This window comes from Macaca nemestrina, chromosome 7 (assembly GCF_043159975.1).
Source record: "Macaca nemestrina isolate mMacNem1 chromosome 7, mMacNem.hap1, whole genome shotgun sequence".
Taxonomy (NCBI): Eukaryota; Metazoa; Chordata; class Mammalia; order Primates; family Cercopithecidae; genus Macaca; species Macaca nemestrina.
The window spans coordinates 132,306,481-132,312,752 of record NC_092131.1 but is presented as its reverse complement, the minus strand read 5'-3'; the positions used below and the strand labels follow the sequence as shown (position 1 = coordinate 132,312,752).

Genomic DNA, 6,272 nt, shown 5'->3' with positions numbered 1-6,272 from the left:
TACTTCACAAAGGAAGATACATAAAGCATATGAAAAAGTGTGCAACATCATTGATAATCAGAGAAATACAAATTAACACCCACTGGAATAGCTAAAATTAATGTGCCCAACAACATCAAGTGTTGCAGAGGATGTGAGCAACTTTGTTGGCATGAGAGTAAAATGGTACGACCATTTTTGGAAACACTTGAGCATTTTCTTAGAAATATACACCAACCTCATTGTGATGGTTAATACTTGTGGCAATTTGGCTGGGATCAGGGATGCCCAGAAGCTGATGAAACTATTTCTGGGTGCATCTGTGAGGGTGTTTCTGGAAGATATTAGCATTTGAGTCAGTGTACTGGGTAAAGAAGATCACCCTCTTCATTGTGGGTGGGCACCGTGTAGTTGGCTGAGGGCCTGGATGAAACAAAAATATGGGAGAAGGGTGAATTCTCTCTTTCTCCTTGAGTAGGGGCATCTATTTTCTCCTGTCCTCAAGTATTGAAGCTCCTAGTTCTAAGCCTTTGAAATCTGGGACTTATACCAGTGGGCACCCCTCCCTGCCCACTCCCCCTTCCCAGGAATTCAGCCTTGGACTGGGAGTTACACCATTTGCTTTCCTGGTTCTCCAGCTTGCAGAGGCATATCATGGCACATCTCAGCCTCCATAACTGCATGAGCCAGCTCCTCTTGTACATCCATATATAATCCTGGAGAACCCTTACAAATACACACATGACTCAGCAATTTTACAGCTAGGTATTATTTACCCAAGACAAAAGAAACATATGCTTACAAAAAGACTTGTACAGACATATTCATGATAGCTAAAACTGAGAACAATTACCATTAACCAGAGGATGCATTAGCAAATTGTGATACATCCTTGCAATGGAATATTACTCAGAAACAAAAAGGAATAAACCGATGTATACTGATATATGTAACATGTATGAATCTCATAGAAGTTTTGATGAATGAAAAAACTAGACACAAATATATTGAATGCTTTCATTTTATGCAGTACTAGAAAATACATAATTAACCTATAGTGATAGAAATCAGACAGTGGTTGCTGAGAGCGTCAGTGGGGGTAGGGTGTGACTTTCAAAGGCACAAGAAGAAACTTTCAGGGGTATTAGAATATTCCATGTCTTCACTGGGGTGGTGGTTACATGAGTGTGTACATATGTCAAAATTCATCAAACTGTACATGTAAAATCTATGCATTTTATTGCATGTAAATTATACCTCAGTAAAAACATGTCTATAAAGAATTCATTATCAAATGCAACATTCCTCCTACATAGGCTGATGTATTGTTGTTGTCTTGATTTCAACACAAATCTAACTCATTGACTTAGAACAGGCTGTTAAGGGAGACAGGAGAGATGCTGATGGGGTCATGAATTTGATCCTAGTGAGTGGAGGCAATTTACATTGCTCTGTCTTGAAGAGCCTTGCATTTAGGTCCAGCCCTAGTATTGGGTGGTCACTCATGTGCTATGATTTTATTGTGACCAGAAGTCAACCCATTCCAAATTCCTTTGCATACTGGAGTCTGAAGTCAGGTGGGTGAAGCCCTGCCTTTTCACTGTCTTCTCTTCATGAAAGGAGTGGCAAGATGCTGAAACCCCACTTGGAGGTGTGAGTGAATGTATCAGAAGCTGTCCACCCAGGGCTGGCTACATAATTTGCAGGGCCCACTGCACAATAAACATGCAGGACTCTTGCATGTTTCACAATGAAATCATGAATTGCACGATGGTGTCAGCAGAATATTAAAACAAGCATGAGCCAAGGATATTGGGTACACTGGGCAAGGGTGGAGATACTCCACCAGTTTCAAAGCTGTTTTGAGTTGACCTCTGATGTGACCAGAAGGTGGACATAGGCATATGGCACAGGGAGAATCTTCCTTCTATGGACCTCATTCATGTGCATCCGGCTTCTTTGCACACACTGTGCCCTGTGCTCAGCCCTGGAAATAAGAGAAGCCATGGGTCCTGCTTTCTAGGAACTCATGGTCTCATAGGAGAGGGTCACACAGGAATATGACAAGCTTCAATATGTGGTAGAGAGCCCTCAGTGCCACCAGAGATGCACGGATGGTGTCATATCCAGATTGGGAGTAGCGGAGGCAGTCAGGGAAAGGCTCCTAGAAGAGGTGGTATTTGATTGGTCATTCGAAGGCTGATCCAACTGGCTATGAGGAGTGAGGGCAAGGCATTCCTGGGGGGGAGAGAGAGAGAGCAGAGTTGGAGTGATGGGAGAGCCCCGAGTGGGTGTGGGATGTGGAGGAAATGTTGCTGTAGCTAGGGTGCAGGCAGTGTGTCTGGGAATCAAAGGCTCTGTCTCTCCCTGTGGAAGCAAAGAGAGCCAGACTCCCCTCTACCTGGACCACAGTGATGAGGCTGCAGAAAGAGGCTGTGCTTTGTTGTTTGGCCACTCCCACCTGGGATGGGGCGGGGGGGTGGGGGGGTGAGGAGACTGATGTGAGAGTGTGGGGACATTTAGGTATTATTCTTGGAGGCTGTGGGGCTACTGAATGGTGGAGAGTGGCCAGTACTGGAGGCACCAGCAATGGTATTCTGGCTGGACAGTATCTGGACATGCATGACTTTTATCTCTGCCCTTTGCTGGTCAGCCTCCCTGGCCTTCCTACCAATTCTATGAGCTCTCCAATGTCCTCCTAGTAGATTATTTCTGGCTTAAGTTAGCCATGGTCACTTTCTGTTGCTGGCAACCAAGAACCCTGATGCAGGATGGTCAGCTGGAGCCAAATGATGAGAGACTTTAATGCTGGCATAAGGAGCCATGGGAGGTGCATGCAGACAATGGGGAGCCATGGGAGGTGCATGAGTGAAGCAGAGCCTTGATCCACAGATCCAGGAAGAGTCATTGTAGAATGAAATGGGGAGGAACAAGACTGTGGGGGGGGGGGGGGTTGGCAGGCGAGCTGAACCAAGGCAGTCACAGTGACAAAGGAGGAAATGGCACTGAGACAAGGGGCTCAGGATTGACAAGATTTCACAATGGGCTGGATGTGGCAGGACAGCAGGGATGACTTTTTGCAGAGAATACACATTATGGCCTGTTTTGTCTCTGGTCTTCTGAATAACTGGCTCATCTGTTTCAACTATGGATTTGGGGGAGGTTATAGACCAGAGGTCTCCAACCCCTGGGCCATGGACTGGCACAGATCTGTGGCCTGTTAGGAATGAGGCTGCACAGCAGGAGGTGAGTGGCAGGCCAGTGAGCATTACCACCTGTGCTCTACCTCCCGTCAGATCAGCAGCAGCATTCGATTCTCACAGGAGCGCGAACCCTATCGTGAACTGCACAGGCAAGGGATCTAGGCTGCGTGCTCCTTACGCCTGATGACGTGAAGTGGGCCAGTTTCATCCTGAAACCATCCCCCACCAACTCCTGTCCATGGAAAAATTGTCTTCCACAAAACTAGTCCCTGGTGCTGAAAAGGTTGGGGACTGCTGTTCTAGACCAAGGGGTGTTGGCCTGCCTCTCCAGCCTCAGCTGGGAGGTGACTTCCCCTCAGAGCTGTGCTCTGGAATGAGCAGACAGGAGGGCTTAGGAGCGATTAGCTTCTAAGGGGAGGGAAGAGAGTGACCCTTACTTCCTCTTTAATAACATATGTCAGTAGGTAACGTTTTCAATATGTCACCGTATTTGCAGCTCTGGTCAGCAGGTCGCTATCATTTTTGAGCAATAAACAAAAGACTGCTTTTAATTACTTCTGTGAAATTGCTTGACCCACGCATGATTAAATATTCATTATGTAGAACGAGACATTTTCTTTGTATATAGATCCATATTAAATTTAGCTGGCAACGCACTGACCGAACAGCACTAATAAATTTCTGGTAATGGGCTGCAGCTTTTCCTGATTGCTCCATCTCTTCCCTCTCAGTCCCTCTCTAGGTCCCTGTCGCTGTCCTGGCCTGGCTATCTCTGTTCCTTCCTTTTGGAAATTGAGGTGAATCTAGTCCTGGCCTAGCTATCTATGTTACCTTTTTAGGAAATTGAAGTGAAACTTACACAACATACAATTAACCATTTTAATATGTACATTTAGTGCATTTACAATGTTGTGCAACCACTACCTCTTCCTAGTTTCAAAACTTTTTCATCACCCCAGCAGAACACTCCATACCCATTAAGTAACTGCTCCCCAATTCTTCCTCCTCCCATCTCCTGGCAATCACTAATCTGTTTTCCGTCTCTACAGATTTGCTTATTCAAGATATTTCATATAAAAGAAAACAGCAGGGCATGGTGGCTCACACCTGTAATCCCAGCACTTTGAGAGGCTGAGGCAGGTGGATAACCTGAGGCCAGGAGTTCAAGACCAGCCTGGCCAACATGGTGAAACCCCATCTCTACTAAAAACACAAAAAAGTAGCCCGGTGTGGTGGTGGGTGACTGTAATCCCAGCTACCTGGGAGACTGAGGCATGAGAATTGCTTGAACCTGAGAGGCAGAGGTTAAAATGAGCTGGGATTGCCCCACTGCACTTTAGAGCAAGACTGTCTCAATTTAAAAAAAAAAGAAAAATCATACAATATGTGATCTTTTGTATCACATGTAGCATAATGTTTTGGGTGTTAATCCATGTTGTAGCATGTATCAGTACTTAATTCCTTCTTATGGCTGAGTAATATTCCATTGTATGGATATACCAATATTTGATTATCCACTCATCAGCTGATAGATCCTTGAATTGTTTCCACCTTTTGGCTATTATGAATTATGCTTCTATGAACATTCGTGTACCAGTTCCTATGTGGACATACATTTTCGTTTCTCTTGGGTATGTACCCTAGAAGAGGAATTGCTGAGTCATGTGGTAATTCTATGTTTAGCACTTTGAGGAACCACTATACTATTTTCTGCAGCTGCTGCACCATTTTATATTCCCACAAGCCATGTTATGAGGGTCCCTATTTTTCCATACCTTCACCAACACTTGTTATTTTCCATTTTAAAAAATTGTTGGCTGGGTGTGGTGGCTCACGCTTGTAATTCCAACACTTTGGGAGGCTTAGGTGCGCAGATTACTTGAGCCCAGGAGTTTGAGACCAGCCTAGGGAACATGACAAAACCCTGTCTCTACAAAAAATAGAAAAATTAGCTGGGTGTGGTGGCGTGCACCCGTAGTCCCAACTACCAGAGAGGTGGAGTTGGGAGGACTGCTTGAGCTGGAGAGGTCGAGACTGCAGTAAGCCATGATTGCACCACTTCATTCCAGCCTGGGTGACAGAGTGAGACACTGTCTCAAAAAACAAACAAACAAACAAACAAACAAATCATAGCCATTCTGCTGGGTGTTAAGTGGCATTACATCGTGGTTTTGATTTGCATTTCTATAATAACTAATGATGTTGAAATTTTTTCTTCCTTTTTTTTGGAGACAGTCTTACTCTATTACCCAGGCTGGAGTGCAGTGGTGTGATCTTGGCTCATCGCAACCTCTGCCTCCCAAGTTTAAGTGATTCTCGTGCCTCAGCCTCCCGAGTAGCTGGAATTACAGACGGCACCACCATACCTGGCTAATTTTTGTATTTTTAGTAGAGATGGGGTTTCATCATGTTGGCCAGGCTGATCTTGAACTCCTGAACTCAAGTAATCTGCCCACTTTAGCTTCCCAAAGTGCTGGGATTACAGGTGTGAGCCACCATGCCTGGCCAAGAATTTTTTCAAGCACTTTTTGGTCACTCATGTATCTTTTTTGGAGAAATGTCTATTTGAATCATTTGCCTTTTAAAAATTGGGTTGTCTTTTCATTGTTGTAAGAGTTCTTTATATATTCTGAATACTAGATCTTTATCAGATATACAATTTGCAAATATTTTCTCCCATTCTGTATAGTGCCTTTTCACATTCTTGTTACTGTCTTTTGGTGCACAAAAAATTTTAACTTTTATGAAGTCAAATTTACCAATTTTTATTTTGTTGTTCATGTGTTGGGTGTAAAATCTAAGATTCCATTGCCAAATCCAAGGTCATAAAGATTTACCCCTATGTTTCCCCTAATAGTTTTATAAAGCTTTAACTCTTTCATTTAGGTCATTGATCTATTTGAGTTACATTTTGAGTATGGAGTGAGGTAAGGGTTCAACTTCACTGTTTTGAGTGTGGTTATCCAGTTGTTCCAGCACCATTTGTTGAAGAGACTCTTTGTTCTTTCGTTGGAGACATTCTTTCCCCACTGAATAGTCTTGGCACCCTTATTGAAAATTCTGCCATCTTTGTCTCATTCAACTTCCCTG

The 6,272-nt window shown here is 44.0% G+C and overlaps 1 long non-coding RNA gene across 1 annotated transcript in view; it reads right to left on the bottom strand.

Annotated features, from left to right (window-relative positions):
• Positions 1 to 1,030: 1,030 nt before the first annotated feature.
• The window catches only part of LOC139364437 (uncharacterized), a 49,507-nt gene continuing 44,265 nt past the window's right edge, over positions 1,031 to 6,272 (bottom strand). Inside the window, exon 3 of the long non-coding RNA XR_011626400.1 lies at positions 1,031 to 2,217. This is a non-coding gene — a long non-coding RNA (uncharacterized lncRNA). The remainder of the gene's footprint in view (positions 2,218 to 6,272) is intronic.